This window comes from Perognathus longimembris, chromosome 24 (genome assembly GCF_023159225.1).
Source record: "Perognathus longimembris pacificus isolate PPM17 chromosome 24, ASM2315922v1, whole genome shotgun sequence".
Lineage (NCBI taxonomy): Eukaryota > Metazoa > Chordata > Mammalia > Rodentia > Heteromyidae > Perognathus > Perognathus longimembris.
Genome location: NC_063184.1, coordinates 21296525 through 21315524, shown reverse-complemented (window position 1 = coordinate 21315524; position 19000 = coordinate 21296525). Strand labels below are relative to the sequence as shown.

Genomic DNA, 19000 nt, shown 5'->3' with positions numbered 1-19000 from the left:
CTAAGGAGATGTAACTAAAAAATCTAATCATCTAAGGAATTCTTCCTTTTTTTTTTTACTTTGAATCTGTGTTCACACATAATTTTGGTAGTCTTGCACAGGCTTATTAACACTTTCCCTAGAAGTAGAAGCTCAGGGAAGGTCTTTCTACGAAGAGACTCAGAAGCATGGAAGGTTGGTGCCTGGCATTTCCAGTGAACATGTGGTTTGGTGTGTTCAGCAGGGGTAATGTGGGATTTGGGTAGGAAATGAAGCTGAAAGGGCAGGGCCAGGCCACGATGTTGGAAAAGCCTATATTCCATGCCAAGAAGTTTGAACTCTGTTGTCAGCCAGAGGAGGTGTTAAAAAAAAAAAACAACAGTTAAAATGCACTAACAATATAGAAGATTGATGAAGGAGAAAGTAGAGTGGTGATGGTGAGACCAAATTGGGATCCTTTCAGCATCTAAGGTCAGGCAAAAGCTATGTCTGAACTTTGACAGGAGAGGGAAAGGAAAGAAGGAGGCAGACTTGGGAGATTCTTCAAAGATAGAATCTTGAGTACTCAGTTTCTGATTGGCAACAGGGGCAAGCAGAAGTGGGACAGGGCAGTTTTAGTGTGAACGACCAAGTAGTGGAACTTTTGTTGACCAAAACTGCAGTTAGAAACGGAGATAAAAGATTTGTTCTTGTTTGTGTGATGTCACAACCAACAAAAACATGACCCAAATTGGAAGGCATCATTCTGTCCTCTAAGCATTACTGTTGCCCCTATAAAAGTCATTCTTATTGAGATATTTTCTCTTGGTGGTACTGGGAAATTTTATTAAAAAGTGCCAAAGATTTAATATGAAATGACCAGAATTTTTATCACTTTCTAATTTTTTTTTCTTTTTGCCAGACCTGGGCCTTGGACTCAAGGCCTGAGCACTGTCCCTGGCTACCTTTTTGCTCAAGGCTAGCGCTCTGCCACTTGAGCCACAGCACCGCTTCTGGCCATTTTCTATATATGTGATGCTGAGGAATCAAACCCAGGGCTTCATGTATAGAAGGCACGCTCTCTTGCCACTAGGCCATATTCCCAGCCCTCACTTTCTAACTTTTAAACCCAGCTTATTATTTCCCTTGCCTGCTTTGAACTTCACATTCCTCAAATGTCATGAAGTTTATGCCCATCGCTTGTCCTGAAGATCAAAAGTTGCAATACAAGAAGGGGTATCTTGAGAAATGTTAAGAGTTATGTGGATATGATGAACATAAATTCTGCACACTGAAGAGCCCTGGATTGCAAACATTCTGTTGTAGTCTCTCCTAGTATATCCTATGAATAGCAGTTTCTGTATGCTTGTATATATACAAATTTTTTAATATGCACAATTATTTTTCGTTAGCATATCCGGATTATACCAGGGGAAGGTTTCATCATGACATTTCTACACATGTGCACATGCTTTCCAGTGGATTGCATCACCTCCATTGCTCTCTCTGATGCTTCCCCCCAAATAATAATTATTTTGATTCAGTTGTTCAACACAAATTCCTATTAAAACAAAATCCACGAGCAGACTGACTACAAACATGATATGCTATTTGTTGACATGATTTTGTTTCTGAGCTGTGAAAAAAAGTGTAAAAATGTTCTTTATTCTACTTTTTCTATTTTTATCTCCTGCAGCTCTGTTCTTCTTCTACTTGTCCCACTACCAGAATGAAGCAAACTAGAAGTGGGGAGAGAAATCTGAGTGTGTTTCTTTATCATTTTAGCCCAACTCAGGAGCTAATTTAAATTCTTGGAAATTCATTTCAGAGATTTGCGGATGATTGTCATTAGATAATATTTTTATAGTTGAATAAATAACGATGATTTTTCATGTCATCGGTCATGGTTTAAGTCCATGTAAAAATTATGACAATTTTACTTTATCACAATATTCAGATACATTGAACTACAGAACTAAAAGACATTTTTTAAAGAACATTTTTTAGTGTTTCTTATCCTCATTACTCCTTAGTTGTTTTGATACCACATTTCAAGAAAATTTAAGGTTCTGTTAAGAAAACAATCAACGGAAACAACATTTGGTTTGCGAACCAAACAAGTGTAAATAAGTGTTTCATTCATTTCTTATTAACTTTAGTTTGCTCTGCTTCATTACTATTTCCTCTTCTTTTATTTGAAATATATTTAGACTGGAAAAAGTCAAGATTAAGGTGAATAATACTATTTCTCAGTTTTACGATTTCCATCCTCCATCACAAGGTGTATTTATTATGGAATAGTGAAATAAAACGGTATTGGTTTTGTTTCATTTTCTTTCATGCATTACTCCATTTGATGCACTTTCTTATTTTCACTTCCTAGATAATTTAATCATGTGCTGATGGTTGTATTAGCTACTGTTGTATGATGAGTGAATAATAAAAATAAAGTCTTAATAAGTTTGATAGGCAAGCAGTACTCTCCCTTATTGAGACCACTTAATTGTTTTTAGCTGAGTTCTTCCTGTCTAGGGTTTTCCCCTCTTTATCCTAAGGAGTGTATGATATTAGCTTGTTTCAGGAAATCCCCCAATCTTTATTTCAGCTGACATAAGCCCCTCTGATACCGAGGTGTCAGGATCAATTTTATTAACCTTAATCCCTTCCCCTCCATTGCAACTGGAAAGGACTACTTTTCTCAGTATTCTAGACCCATTTTATCTTCACATGACTCCTTCTAAAAAAGAAATAGGTATTTCTGGGTGCCAGTGGCTTATGCCTAAAAACCTAGCTACTCAGGAGGCTGTGATGTAAGGATAATGATTTGAAGCCATCCTGAATAGGAAAATCTGTGAGATGCTTATCTCCACTAACCTACCAAAAAGGACAAAAATGGAACTATCGCTTGAATGGTAGAGTGCTAGCTTTGAACAACAACAACAACAACAGTCAGCAACAGATCCTAGGCCCTGAGTTCATGGTCCAAGACCAACGCAGACAGACAGAAAGACACACACACACACACACACACACACACACACACACACACGAAACAGATATTTGGAGTTGAAGTTATCATTATGAACAATGGCCAGAAATATCACAGTTATCATCTGAGTATTAAAACCATCCAGGAAGTAGTGGAATTCAGTACCCTTATCCATATTTTTGTTGTTAACATCAAATAGTTTACCATAGCGTTGTGTTTTAATTTGTCCATTTTGGATAAAGTGCATCTTTTCCATTTTTCTTCTTCCTCCTTCCTTTCAACTCCCCAACCAGTCTCATTGAGTTTCTTTGTTCTCTAGTTCACGTACATAGGTTATTATAACCATATTCTCCCTCTTCTTCCCTTTCTGTCTTCCCTTTTCTTTCTCACTGCAACCTAACCCCCAATCCAGACATGATGAAACTTCCTAGTATTCTTTAGGTTATACTGCATATTAACGGTTCAGCAGTTATCCAGATCTTTATTGTCACATAATCCTAGTCTAATTTTGACAATGGAATGGTAGTGGAAAAGTTTGAATCAGTGGGAATTACATTTTAACTTTAAGAAATGTCACTTTAGAGGTAAATGATGATTTTAAAAAATTGGTTTATTTATTGTCATAGTGATGCGCAGAGGGGTTACAGTATCATACATAGGCAGCAAGTACATTTATGATCAAACTTGCTCCCTCCTCCTTCATTTTTCTCCCACCTTCCCCCCTCTTCAGTACCCTCCCCTACTGAGTTGTACAGTTGGTTTACAGCATATTGTTTTGGAAGTATTACTGTTGTATTGGTTTGCCTTTTACTCTTTGTCTCTTCATTTTGATGTTCCCCTTCCTTTCCTTACTTCCAATAAATGTATATACAATGTAAATGATGATTTTAATAACTGCAAAATTTTTTAAAGTAGGGAATGCTTGAAAATCTATTGCAAATAGATCATGTTATATCAGAGAACAACTTTTGAGATAATCTTTCATATTCTATATATACATACCTAGGTCTAGGAGGAAAAAATGAAATTACTGATGCATAGTTAGAAACTCAAATATTGTTACTAAGTATGCAGAGAAATTAGTGGTTTTAAATATGTTTAATGAGCAACAAGTGTAAAATAAAAGTAACTAGCATTTTGTACTATGAACTTCTAGTTCAGTGTGCTTCATGTACTCTGAATTTCAGAACGATTTCTGTTCATAAATGATAAGGTGTTTAGTTTCTTTTGGCATTCATTTGGTATGATGTCAGCTGTAAGTTCAATAAGACACACATTCTTTGCCCTGGTTTGCTTATTTAGTATATCCTTTCTTCTCGACTTACATACAACATTGTTCTAGTTGTAAGGAACAAATGGTCTATTTATTAATTGTGCAGTCAATATTTCTGAAACTTGTAATGGATAAGTATTTAAATAGATGGCAACAGTAAAGGTTGGTGGACTTATGTATGATTTCCCTGTGGGGTCCTGCGAACCCCAAGTATTTATTACTTGAGAACAAAGAACCTTAGAGTTAAAGGTAAGTGACTCTGTATGCTATGACTGATGACAGATCCCTTGAGGTAGGGGCAGAAAGAGAATCCCCATCACGTGGCGAGCCAGCCTTCTTCCTCCTCCCTCCCTCAGGTGAAAATGGGGACAAGTGTGGATTAATGTTACTGCACTTGTAACCGATTTGCTCTTGAGGAATGTCTCACTCTTTAGTTAGGTAAGTTTGTAGTGTTCACTTCTGATTAAGTTTGACAGCACCGTATTGCCAAATCAATCACTGCTTGGATTTCTGTTTAAAAAAAAAAAAACCAAACAAACACCTCTAACTCGAAGGAAGCATTAAATTAAAGCATTAATCTAGGAGATATAAGTGGATTCCAGTTTTCTGTCATTATTATCTGATGTCTCATTTATTAGCAAACTAAAAATACCAGTGTCTGTGATTATCAAAAGACTGAATAGAGTATTATCATATTCTCTCTGTAGTTTCTTGTTTTTCAATGTTTCTATTCCTTACTGAGAATCTTATTGAAACTTTGCAGGAATTCAGTTAGCAACTTTAAAAACAAAACAACATTCAAATAAATCTAGTATTTCTCATTTGTCAATCATTCTTTTCCTTTTCAATTACTTTATACAGTTAACCAGTGAGTAGCCACAGGTTAATACTGGGAATAACTTTATTGAGTCCCTGAAAATAAACTTTTCTGGCGGTCCTAAAGTTTGCTGAGATTTTACTTAATAGTAGCCCAGAAAAAATAACAAGTAGCCATGCAGATTCTTGGTAGTTTTAGTCATTGTGGGAATGACAATGAAATTATACTAATATTGCTGAGTAAGATCATTTATTTATTATGTGCAAAGCCTTAGTTTAGGCACTTGAGATATATGCTATTGAGCCTACTTTCTTTTCTTTTTGATAAAGAATGCTTTTATTACACCAAATTAGATGTGTGTGTGTGTGTGTGCGCGCGCGCACGCGCACACACACAGATGCAATCTGCAGTAACAGGCTTAAAGTTTCATTTTTAAAACATGCACTCATGGGCTGGGAATGTGGCTTAGCAGTAGAGCGCTTGCCTAGCATGCATGAAGTCCTGGATTCAATTCCTCACAAACAGAAAAATCCAGAAGTATCACTGTGGCTCAAGTGGTAGAGTGCTAGCCTTGAGCAAACATTTGCATGGAGATACTTTGCACGGTGGCCTGGCTAACGTATCAAGCTCTGAGAAAGAGAGACCAGGGCACAGTTTAGGAGCATCCATTGACTGTTAATCCTCATCTGTCTTTCTGGATGATCTTCACCTCTGAGCTGGAGGCCTTTCTAACGTTTTCCCCTCCACCTTTGCTTTCTAGCCAATGTTCTTAAATCCCCGAATTTCCTCCTTTTCCCTCATAACAGTGGAGAAAATTATTTCGGGTGGAATGGAGTGGGCACAGGTAGTGCTGGAGCACAAGGTAGCTCCCTGCATAACATCTGCTTCAGATTCCTCAAAGCAGCTATCCTTTGCCTTCTCTCCCTCTCTCACCTACTTCGTTTCTGTAAAAACTTTTAAATTGTTATTATAAAGGTGATGTACAGAGGGGTTACAGTTATATACATTGGGTAAAGAATACACTTCTTTTTGGACAATATCACCCCTTCCTTTGCTATCTCCCAGTTTTTCCCTCTTGCCCGTCCTCACCCAGAAGTTGTACAGTTCATTTTTAACATATAATATCTAGCTTTGTGTGCCTCCCCTTACTCTCCAGAAGACATATAAAGGAAGAAAGAAGATAAAAAGTAAAGGAAAACTGTAACAAAGAAAATAAGCTCTGGTTTCCATTTCTATCAGAGAAAAGCAGCAACAATCCTAATATGAAGAAGGAAATTTGCATCTTCAGTTAGCATGGTCACCATTAGGCTTTGCTAAGGAGGTGCCAAGAATGTATCAGAATGGTGATAGTAAGCCAAGGACACCAAAAGTAAATGTGACTGCCATATTCAAAGGAAGGCAGTGAAGGTAGGGAGATATGTGATGGAGTGTTCCAGACCCTTTCAAAGACTTTGGATTTTACTCTTAGTGAGATGAGAAAGCAGTATGGAGTTTTTATTAGGAAAGATTACTATCTCAGTTTTGTTGGGGGGGGCGGAGATCTTGTGTTGAGAATAAACTATGTAGTGTCAAAATGTGAAGCAGCAGTGTAAGAACAGAGATATTCTTTAGCACAGAGCAGAATATTTAAATGCCTTTTATACATATTCACTTGGAGACAGCATAGATGTCTCAAGTTCATGGTGTCCAAAACTAAAACCAACTCCTTTTCCTAGCTCCCAGTTTCAAAGTTGCCTTGGCAATGACCCTGCTGCCCAGAGAACAGCTACCCTTGACTTGTCATATTTCCTTACCCTTCAGGAAGACATCCAAGTTCTTTCTGTCACTTTAACTCCATCCATTCATTAACTTTCTTGTCCATTCTTTCAATACTGAAAGTCCCTCTGTCCTTTGAGATAAGTGCAGGAAGAAATGCTCTCGGGGAAGGCACTGCTTTGCCCAACCTGGTCAGGATTCACCTTTCACTAAGTGACTAATAGTCAGGATGTGCTACTGTAGTCTAGTCACACAGACTTGGGTTGAATCCCAGTTCTTTAATTTATTTGTTGTAAGACTTCAAACAAGCCACTTAATAGCGGTAAGCCTCCTTTTCGTTATCTTAAACAAGGCAAAACCACCTGTCAGAATTGTGTTTAGTGTTAGAAATAGTACTTCTCAGCCCTGTGAGACAGTAATCCTTTGATAAATGATAATTCTCCTTCTACAACTGCTTCCAGAAGAAGGGAAAGAGGCTTAACTGAAGTTTACATTGTGGATGATGCACAGAATAGCTTTGCCTGCTGCGAAGTTGTCTATGATTCACCTACTAAACTAACCTCCCCTTAAAAAAATCCTAGAGTCCACAGGCCTTTTTACTCTCTTCATTCCCAGAATGGCACAGGGCTAGGGTCACACACTGTTTACACTTTTTCATACTTTTTAATTCGTTAGCAATAGGACTGTTAGTTTTAATGGAGCTAACATTCTTCTGCCGAACTTCTACATACGGTCTTTATGAATATCGGTCTAGCTAAGAGCTGTGGTTTATTCATGACAGTGTCCTCTTTGCTATGGTGCATAGCCCTGGAAGTGTAAGAAATGTAATTATTGGATAATTTCAACTTCTACATTAAATTCTTATTGCCGAGAAGTATGATAGGGAGTCCAATTAAAGACTTCAAATTAGAAAGGTGTATTGCAGGGGCTGGGGATATAGCCCAGTGGCAAGAGTGCCTGCCTCGGATACACGAGGCCCTAGGTTCGATTCCCCAGCACCACATATACAGAAAACGGCCAGAAGCAGCGCTGTGGCTCAAGTGGCAGAGTGCTAGCCTTGAGCGGGAAGAAGCCAGGGACAGTGCTCAGGCCCTGAGTCCAAGGCCCAGGACTGGCCAAAAAAAAAAAAAGAAAAAGAAAGGTGTATTGCACAAAACTTCTATGAGGAAATGAGATGGAAATAAAGGTGAAGAAAAGAAAATAATAACAGAGACATTACGATTTCAATACATTAAAAGGGGTGTCTACATATTTAAAATAGATATTGGCTATATCAAATTACTATGGTTTAGATCCTATTGATTATGTTTAAAAATCTCACTCTTTCCAGTAGTGTAAAAGTTAAATTTTATTGAAAATTTACATATTAATATCAACAAAAAGGTCTTTGATATTAACTTGATAAAGAAGTGAGGCTTACATAATTTTTCGAAATTCATTTAGGGCTCTGTGAAAAATATTTGAAGATTGGTAGCCTATCTTTTCTGTAAAATCCAGGTTTCTTAACCTGGTTTATATAGTTCCTCATTATCTCCCTTCCTGCCTTCCACCCTGCTTCTCTCCTTCCCTCCCTCCCTCCCTCTCTCCTTCTCTTCCTCCCTCCCTCCCAGCCTTCCTTTCTTCCATCCTTCCTTCTTTCCATTGATTTATTTTATTCTATATTTAAGTAGTGTACAAAGGGATTGACATTTAACAAAGCAGTTTATGAATACTATATGGCTTGATAATTGCCATCCCTTTCAATATTCTCACCCATTCCTCTTCTACCCACCCCTTCCCTGGCTCTTAACTTTGTAGGATATACACTGAATTCTTAACTGCATTCTCCCTTTGTTTTCTTCTTTGTTTACCCCTTTCCCCTTAACCCCCATCTCACACCACCCCTCTTAAATACCCACTTCCTGGTCTTTATTTTGTTTAACTTGGACATTGCCTTTCTAAGGAATTACACTATTTGAGATCCCTCTTGAATCTACCATATTTTAGCCAATACATTTATATGTACTTTCATACCACCCAATATATTTACTTATAAGTTTATGAGCTAAAGCTGTCCCTTTAAACACTATCAATATTATATGCTATGTTCCAGTGAGAAAGAGCAGTGTGAAGTTTGTTGAATATGTCATGCTTTTTGTTTCCTGCCACTAGATTTTTTTATTATTCCCCTTCTTGCCTCAATAACCTGGGCATTCTTTAAGATCTGGAAGTTCCAAGTTAGGAATGACCTATATTGTCTTTCCTATTGGCTCTGGTGCTCATTTTCCTGCTTCCTTCGGCTGTCCTCCTCTGCTTAACTCCTTGTATGACATTGAACTCCCCTAACTCACACACACTGGGTCTTTCAGAGCAGGAACTTGTCTCCTCAAGATCAAGCTACATACCTCTCCAGGCAGTGAGTTCATTTATTAGAAAATAAACTTTCGGAAGTTGGCTGGGAAAAAAAATGGATTTCAGTTGTGTGCAAGTTGTTTGTGTGTTAAGTTTTGTAGCAATTAAGTTGCATTTTTTTGTGTTATGCTAGTTAATTACCTGCATAGTTAATTAATTGCATTTGCTGGTCAGATTTTCAGTAAACTTTCACATGTAGATGAATCCTAAAAAGAGTTTGAACAAATTGGTGAAATTATGGTATGTGCAAGAGAGGACTCTAATGTAAACTCTCTCAAAAACCAACTTACAGTTTGACAAAATGAACACCAGGGAGCTGGAACATATGTTGTCTGGATGGGAGGAGCTCAAGAGAAGGGTGGGCAACTAAACAGAGAGAGGAAGGGTGGGTGAGTACAGTCATAATATTCAACATATACATGTGAAAATGCAACCAGCAAAACTGAGGGGATGGATGGAGTTGGAACAATTCTGTGAGAATAATGGAAGGCGTGTCATTGATTGAGATGCACTGTTCTCATAACTTCATAGTGGTGAATTGAAATGCCTGCGTACAACCATTAAAGATAATTTAATTTAAAAAATGAGTTTGAGATCACTGTCCTAGTGGAGCATCAGCCTTGAGCCTTAGGTATTTAGGACTTCAGTTTTGCCTGTTACAAATTTTTCTCTTGACTCTTGGCAAAGTCATAGCCTGGGTGGAGGGTGATTTTTCTTTTTGAATCTAAAAAATAAGTGACCAGAGGCTTTCAGATTTCTTCACCATTCAGTCACTCAAGAGATAAAATTTCAATAAAGCCAACAAGTAGCAATCCTTAGTTATAAGTTACTTTCTAATCACTCACATTATGGAAATTATATACATGTGGTATATGTCTATAATAAATACCTTTATATGACTTACAAACTATGTAGGAACAAAGCTCAGATTTTATCTTCAATCAAGGTAAAAATAGCAATTACTTCATTAATGTAAAATATAAGGAAAATAATTCCAACAGTTATCATTGTAAATCTAGAAGTTTATATGATAAATTGATTGACATATTTTTCAGATTATGACATATTAGTTTATTTTTACCAAATACATGATGTTTCTGATTAGTTTTATACTTACCGTGCATTGATAGCGTTCTGTAAATGAATTTACTTATGCCAAAACATTTCTTTTTGGCCAATGACTCATTTACTAGGGCTATTTTAATGAGAAGCAATCATAAAACAATTACAAAAATGAATTCCTGTATTCCCAGACACTCATAGTATGTAGTAATTAAGGTTTATAAAGCTTGATCAAATGACATTTAGGAATGACTTGGGTAAAGGGTTTGTGATGCGTTGGCTGGCCAGAACAAAGGCAGCACTTGCTTTCTTGTTTCCCACTCTTCCCAGAACCCCTCCCCCAGCCTTTTTCTCCACCTGCTTGAGAAAAGCTAGACTTCTTCAGGCAAACCTCATAATTGCCCTTCTGTGCCTGATTTGGGCCTCAGGAAAGGCCCATCGCATCTGTAAAGCTGGCAGCAAAATGGTATTTCCAGGCAGGCACAGGGTTGCTGGGTAGTGAGCCAATCCACTGCTTTGTCTGAGCAGCTGAGAACTTTGCCGGAGTCTTACAGCGGTGTTCAGTAACACAGACCTGTGCCATGAGCCAGTAAAGCACTGAGCAAGTGTGAGGGTCAGTATTTATAGACCACTACGTAGCTGAGAGAGAGAGAGAGAGAGAGGGAGAGAAGTGGAGAGACACGGCACAGAGGGCAAGGGAAGGAAGACAGCAGTGGAAGGAACTTTAATTTCCAGTGTTTTATGTGGTTTTTAATTCTTTCTTTCTGAAAGATATTCTTTTTAACTGTCAGGTTTAAACTTCTGCTGAATCATAACCATTTGGCCCTGAGCTATGACAAGAGAGGAAACAAAAAGTTAAGGAGCCAGCCTGCGGAAAGTGAGAAGGTAAGTGATTAGCCAGTTCAGGCTGGCTGTTGCTTATAAACTCCATCTCCCTGTTGGCTGCTTTGCACCATTAATCGAAAGGCTGGGGGGACAAGTGTGCTTGGTGGCAAGCAGCCTGGTATACTGCGTAGAATGGGGTGGAGAGGCAATGCACCCCAATGTGAGCAGTGGAAACAGTGATTAACACTGATTTCATCCGTTGTCAGTTACAGTTCTCTCTGTCCTGTCAAATGTGAGGCTTAGCTGTTGGTAACTGCTTCTGTGTTTTTAGATCACTGTTAATACATTAGTATCAGTTAGGTTTATAACTGTGGGGACTCTAGAAATAGTATCTAGAAAGAGAGTTCCTCAAAACTTGTAATCAGGTCAAAATGTCCATTGGATAGTGTATTGAAGTGTAATGGTTACTACCTTTGGGAATAGAGACATTGGGAAGCAATGAGAAGTAAGAACAGTCTTCATACAAGGTGTGAAGTACTGGTGTATGCAGAGACATTCTCTGTTGGTCCCCTATGAAATGTGACCTCTACTAAACACTAAACCAACATCACTGGCTATACAGTAAGCTTATTTTTATTTCCCCCTTTTATCACATGGAACACATTAAACATGTTTCTCTCTGTGTGTATAATGCTGACATAGGCCCATTTAGTTATTATTATATTCTCAGCACCTCTGATTATCATGATAGAAAACTGCTGAAAAATAGGAAGAAAATGTTCTCTGTGTATTTTCTGATTTTCTCTGTGTTTTCATGAAGCCATTGTATTCTTGCATATTTGTATTGACTACCCAAGGATTAGAAAATAATCATATTGCTGGACACTAACAAGATTAAAAACACCAACTGATAGAGTGAAATTTTTTCTTGTTTGTTTATTTTACATTGCAGAATGTTAAAACCTAGAGTGAAATGTAAGATTTTTTAGGCTAGGTTACAGATGATGATTATTATTCCAGAGTGTCTGTACTCCACATTTAATTTAAAAAAATGTTATGCTAAGATTGTCCTAGAGCTTAAACTGTAGGCCAGTGGGGAGATAAGAACAGCTAATACTTTGGCACAAACTTAGCTTTGATGGACTATGCAAAGTCTACCTCATTCTAAAATAGGACCAACCAGGTTAAAAAAAAAGTAGAAAAGATAGGTCTAAATGTAAGCAAATACATTAAAATGAGGCCAGTGCTTGTCCGTATCTTTCTTCCTGAATGTATGTATAGTTTTTTAAAGGATGCAAAATGTTTCAATGTGAAATCTACCTAATTTAAGGCTGATCTGATTGCTACCTAGATTTAAAGTCTATTGCAGTATTTCTGTAATGTTTGTTTTATCCTCTGATCAATCAGACCTTATACTCTTTCAATTCTGCCTGCCAGCCTCTGAAGAGTTAGATTTGGAATTTGGGCAATATGTTTGTTTTGAAAATGCAGCTATGACTGTCCACGATTGGGCATTGCCCATATAAAGAGCCTGAGTGGCTAAGCTCATCATTAATTTTTTTTTTTTTTGCTACTGTCTTTGGGTAACACGTCATGGTCATGAATACCATTCCTTTTTATTCAATAGCTTTTAGTAGGCTTTATATGCTGTACAAATATGTTGCTTCTGAATCCATTTTTACTGGCTCTATTTTTTTGTCTTCTTGTATTTTTGTTTTTGAAGTACAGTGTTGCAATATTGGGAAGAAACCAGGGCAAATACATCACTAAAATGAAAGAAATTGAAGGAAGTTTTCCTTCAATTAGGGGAGAAATGATAGGACATTATGATATGAGTTGATCCTGCCTAAAGAGGTTGTATTTTGGTTGAAGTTGGTTAAGTGGTTTCAAACTTAAAACACTTTCTCAGTATTATAGTTACCAGTTGGGACTGGTTATTCATCATAATTGCAGGTAATGTTTATTCACAGGTATCTTATAAAAGCTTTGTGGAGTATTTGTATTATGTGTTAATTAACTGCTGAAGCAACATGAGGGACTCAACTTGAGAAGTTGATATTGTCTTTCCAGTGGAGCCCACCGCTCATCTTCCTTTGGTAGGTTACCAGTCCATCTGTTATCCCGCCCCAACACAGAGGGAGCAGTCTCACATCTGGGCCAACACATGGCTTTCCTGCTATTCCTTATGGAATGTTGGCACAGCTTTCTTGCCCATCTAGGATAGTGGCCACAAGGTCCCAGGAATTACCAAGACTTGTTTGTTTGTTTGTGTTGTGTTGTCATGGTACTCAATGTCTCAATAGTATGCACAATGTGTTGTTTCTCCCTGGACTCCTTTAGGTGGTACTGACTATCACCAAAGTCCCCTTCTTAGCATTAGCTGTGCAGTTACAGTGGAGATATCTGCCACCCTAGAATCTGGGCTTGGGCCATTCACCCTCTGACCTTCACAAAGTCTGGTATTACAATGTTTTCTACTTCTTTTACTTGGGAGTGTAAGCTACCTGTGTTCAGATTTTAAATTTATTCTTTTCTACTATATGCCACAAAGACTTATTATATATAAGAAGTGTCCTAGAATTTGACTAAAACAAAAACTTTATTGTACTGTATACAACAGCATATTATCATATATTATAATATATGAAAATATATGTAATATATAGCATACATATATCAATATATTACTTTATTGTAATCTGTGTTTCTTAGTCTTTTTACTTTGATATTGTAAAACTGATTAGTCAGGTTGAAGGAGAGAACAACAAATAGCAAATGTTTGGGGGACATTTGCAATGCTTGATCAGAAAATATTCACAAGTATGTGTGGTATGGTGTGTGTGTGTGTGTGTTCATCATTGTGCATGTGTTAAGGAAAAGTGCACAATTAAATTGGTTAGCAAGAGCAAATTGAAGATCCATAGGCCCAAAGGTTACTTATTTTGATGAAATCTGTCAATACAATCAATTAGCCTGGTACGTGAATAGCACCACACCCGGAAGGCCAGGAGAACACTTGAGAGGAGAGTAGGTCTGCTTTCATGAATGTTAAAGAATTGTCCAGTGGAATTGCTTCCAATGTTACCAATAAAGGTGGACTTCAGCATGTATTTACTGTTGCAGAGATAGGTAGGGATTTAAAGAAATAACGGGAAATTATGGCTTGCAAATTCCCAAACCTGAAAGGTGATCCTCCGTTTCAGTCAGAAGAAGAATTTGCTTCTCAAAATAGAAATGTTGAAAGAAAAGGAAGTCACTGTTTAAAAAAGTTGTTGAGAAATAGCAGCTGTTTCTTGCAGCTCTGATATGCAATAAAAATAAAATTTATTTTGTCTTTAATTATGTTTTAAATATCTATCATACCTAAAGGTACTTTGCATTGGAAATAAACTTACACATCATAAACAAACATGAAGCTTCATGCAGAATTTAGAGTAATTGACAGTTTTTCTCATTTTGATTATTTTTACTTCTTTGGTGCGCTCTGCCCGTACTTTCCACTACTATTTAAGCTCATAAACCTCTTCCAGACTTTGAATATGACTCTTTTGTTTGGTTAACCTTGAATTGTATCTGTCTCAGGAATGAAAACAAGATTGGTATTTTCATAGGAAAATTTGGTAACTGTTTAATTGCTTAAAATAGCCCATAGTTGAATTTGGAATTTCTATTTAGATGTATTTTGCTGACATGACTATCCTATGGTAAAGTTGATATCGAGAAGGTGTCTTACCAAAAATCGGTTAGTATAAATTGTATAGTTCTTACTGGCATATCAAATAATATAAACACTAAAGATGGGAATGACGGAGGTTTCTTTGATCATGGATGTTGAAACGTGCATCGTTCCCGTCATTCAGTGAGGACAGAAACCCAAGCTCGCCTTAGTATTAAGAGATTAGAACAAAAACAAACATAGGCAAAACACCAGCGCTGCCACTAAGAGAAGGTCAAAGAACTTTGTGGTTGGAATGAAGCATGAAGGATTGTACCAAAACAGTAGTCTTATTTTATGATTGTTAGCAGCATACTTTGTGAATTAACTCTTTTTTTTTTGTAAATATACATGGCATAGAATTCACAGAACTTGAGAAGAGTAAAATTAGTTATGAAACTAGAATCTTAAAAAGCCCTTCTTCAACTCTTTCTTGTTATAGAAGGAAAAATTAAAAAATGGGAAAACAATAAATAAATATGACCGACAAAACACTAGATTTTTAAGTATTTAGTTAAGAATGAAGTTGGATGCAGAGCTCCTGACTGTAATCCAAGGTATTTAGAAGCTAGAGATCTTGAAGGGTCACGTGTTTAAGCCAGTTTTCCTGGACATAAACATTAGCAAAACCCCATTGCCACAAACATGCTGGACCTGTTAGTATGTACGTATCACCCCACATATGGAGGGAGAATGATTATGGTACTTGCCCAGCCTGGGAAAATATATGAGACCTGATCTGAAAAATAACTGAAGTAAATAAAATCTAGGGTAGGATTCAAGAAGTAGAGCACCTACCTAGCAAATTCAAGGCCCTGAGATCAAACCCCAGTGCCACAAAAATAAGAAAAAGTTTAAAGTATAATATATAACTACAAAGTCAGTGTTTTATTAGTGATGATAATTTCTTTATATCCATTTTAAAACTTATAAGAATTTCTCTATATGTAGTTACATAGTTGTATTCTGTATTCATTGTGTATTATAATGGTGTATTCATGGTGTATCATACTTTGCATTATTTAATTCCTGAAAGTTCAAGCTAATAAGTAGTTCTCTCCAGTTAACTGGAGTACTTTTCCACTCATAACTATACTTAATATGTTTTTCTAATGACATGCCCTTCTTGGCTCTTCTGCTTTCCCCTGTTTTGTTTGGTAGTACAATCCCATTTATGGCTCTTGACCATTCTCCTTTCAACCAGAAGAACATGGCAGATAACCCTTCAGAAAATGAGAGAAACTATAAAGACAAGTCTTATGCTTTGGTCATATCTAAGACGTTCTAATAGGGAAGATGTAGTTATATTTTCATCTCTTTATTTCTAAAATGATTGTATTAATTCTCACCAAGGAAAGTCTTTAAATCAAACAAAACAACAGGGTCAAATGTGATTTCAACCTAGCTTTTAAACATGCCTCTTAGTAAAGTCTTTGATTCTGTGTCGTAACTATCTCTACTGGCTTTGGGTCCATCTCTGCTAAGGGAATTGAGGCTCCTGGGCTCCTTCCATCCACATTCATTTTAAGGCTCCTGGAGAATTGCTGCACACATAGAAGGGAAAGAGATTGTGAAAGTAACAGAGGGTTAATCTGAGCCTTAGCTAAGATGCTCCCCCTCAGTGCCTGCCTCCTTCATATCAAACTCAATGTAGTCTCCCAAGTCAATGAAGGGATCCTGGTAAGTCCTTTGTGAGCTCAATCCATTGGGTTGTTTTCTTCTCCCTTTGTATTTGTCCTCTCCATCTTTTAGACTTCTTTCTGGTGAAGAAGTTTCTTTCTTTGCTATTATGATAAAAGGCAGTTGTATTTTATTTTACATATGTTTTCTGTTACTAACAAACTTGAATTGGAGGGGAGCATTAGTTACTAGAATCTTACTACTAATCATTTATACATTTGTATACTTTTTGCTTAGGTGCTGTTTTTCTTTTTGATTTAGAATAGGTTTTTCTTGCTCATAATTTTTTTTTTATTCCCTAAGGTGAAACAGCCTTTGTCAATGATCAAGATGCATTCTACGCGTAAACAGTTGTGTTGAATGGCAACTCCTTTGTACAAATACTTAGAGATGATTTTTAAAACGAAGACAAAGAAAGCAGATATTTAAAATGAGTTTCTGTAAAGCTAAAGTTTTCTAGGTGTGAATTTAAACCAGAAGCCTCAGCCTTTCTTGGCAATTGTGAGACATGCAAACATTCAAATCATCCCAAACTCATTCCATGCTCTGTTCTATAGTTAAAAAACTAAGCAGAATACATTAGTTTCCTTTAAGTGCTCTACTACTGGATGATACCTCTTAAGCCCTTGATTCTTTAAATTCCTTTCATTACAACTATTTTCATAAGCCTTTGGATAGTTTTAAATCTTAATGCGTTAAGAAAATAAATGTCTGTTGAAATATCTTTATTTTTAAGGCAATCAATATTTCCTTCATCCCCTTTGAAACTTGGAGAGCTCTTTCATATCCAGAAATAGGAGTAATTTTTCTGCAGTTTTACTGTTTATTTAACTATTTGCTCTGTGACCATAGGATAATATTAACCAAGTACTTCAGCAATCTTTTAAAATCGTTCTTCTTTTTGTCACTATTTTTGTGAAGTGATGCCTTTTTGTCCTCCTGTGGTTGAAATTTAAATCTCTTTTGCTACTGCTCAGTTTCTATTACATTTAACACTTTATCTCTATGACATAAAGTATTTCTTATTAAGTGACATTTAAACATTGGAACATGTTAAGAGTGGTGATGTTGGAATTAACTTGGCATGGCTCTTAAAGTTACTAAAGACAGGAAGCTATATAGATTCCATGGTAAAGCAGACCTAGTAACAATATGATGTGTGTGAGTGAGAAGCTATGCATTGATTATAGCCACTATTAGTCAAGGCTATGTATCTTGGAATATTCTCTAATTCCTATATGAGGTGCCTTATTTGTCTTCCTTTTTCGGGATAAAGAAACTGTAAAGGAACTTGCTCAGCCTCTCATAGCTAGTTATCCTAAAAAATTAAGAAAATGAAGGAAGGTGGGTTGGAAGGGGTGGGTAAGAATGTTGATAGGGTGACACTAATCAAGAGGCACTGTATTCATGAAATGTTTTGTTGAATTGCAACTCCTTTGTCCAACTATTTCAAGGTAATAGAAATATTTGTAGAGAAGAAAAAAGAGAAAAGGTAATGAGTTAAACTCAACTTTGGTCAAAGGCCATCTTCTGAGGAAGTAATGTCAGAGAAATTACGCGTTTTCTTTTCCTCTCTAAGCAGAAGATAATAGGTTGGGTCTCCATGGGTCAGATGTGCAGAATCTCTTCGCTTGGATCGACTTATGAACTAGTGAACTCAGGAAGAGAGGTTTTCACAGCATAGAAAGAGGGCAGTAGCTCAGGTGACAGATGGAGCCTCTTATTATTCAGGGTGAGCATAGAGCTGCCAAAATCTCAAACTGGAAAGAGAACAATCCTCTCCTTCGAGTCCATTTGGAAATAGCTAAATTTTTCTTTTACCTGCCTCAGGTTTATAGATGTTGATTTTCATCATCCCTGCCCCATTTAAAGACACCTGATACTTGAATTCCTGGTACTCAGCATAAGGTAGTACACTTCTCGAAAGTCTGGTGACCTTAGCAAGAGACTTGTCCAGGAGCTGCCGGTAATGGAACAAGTGCTGCCTGCGGGTGCCTCTTTGAACACTGTAAGTGACATCCAGGGAAAGGTCGGTCTAACCAGCAGCCTTCGGGATCAATCGCTCAGGGGTGAGACTCAATCTTCTTACTGTGAGACCTAGCTCTGCTATGTAAAGCAGGAAAAGTAAATTCTGAATGCTGTAGTATTATTAGAACCCAACACTCAGACATCAATTCATTTCCTGGAATTATATAACAGGATAGCATAAATGGACATGGCTTTCAGAATGGATTCTTTTTGTTTTTGGTCATTCCTGGGGCTTGAACTCAGGGCCTAAGCACTGTCCCTGGCTTTTATTTATATCTATGTTTATCATCTGAGGTTGGCTGGAAAATTGAACTTGACAATAATAGGGAATGAAAGCATGGTGACCTAGAATCCATCCTTCTACCAAAGGAATTTAGGGTTCTTTTTAATGTGTATATGTGTTTATTTGTTCCAAGTGAGTCATTATACAGTGTAGATGCTCTATGAAGGTATCCAGTAATACTCCTCATGAATAACTTGTAATTTATTGGGAGATCTAGACAGTTA

At 37.0% G+C, this 19000-nt stretch overlaps 1 protein-coding gene across 9 annotated transcripts in view; it reads left to right on the top strand.

Annotated features, from left to right (window-relative positions):
- The window catches only part of Bmpr1b (bone morphogenetic protein receptor type 1B), a 277367-nt gene that overhangs the window by 151793 nt on the left and 106574 nt on the right, over positions 1-19000 (top strand). For 4 of the 9 annotated variants that reach the window (XM_048333724.1, XM_048333725.1, XM_048333729.1 and 1 more), the window contains one exon: positions 11037-11130. The exons of 2 other annotated variants lie outside the window; for them this stretch is intronic. The gene's annotated coding sequence lies outside the window, so the exon portion shown is untranslated. Of the gene's footprint in view, positions 1-10419; positions 11131-19000 lie in introns of those variants that run through there. 3 more of the 9 variants (XM_048333726.1, XM_048333727.1, XM_048333723.1) reach the window with 3 other exon arrangements.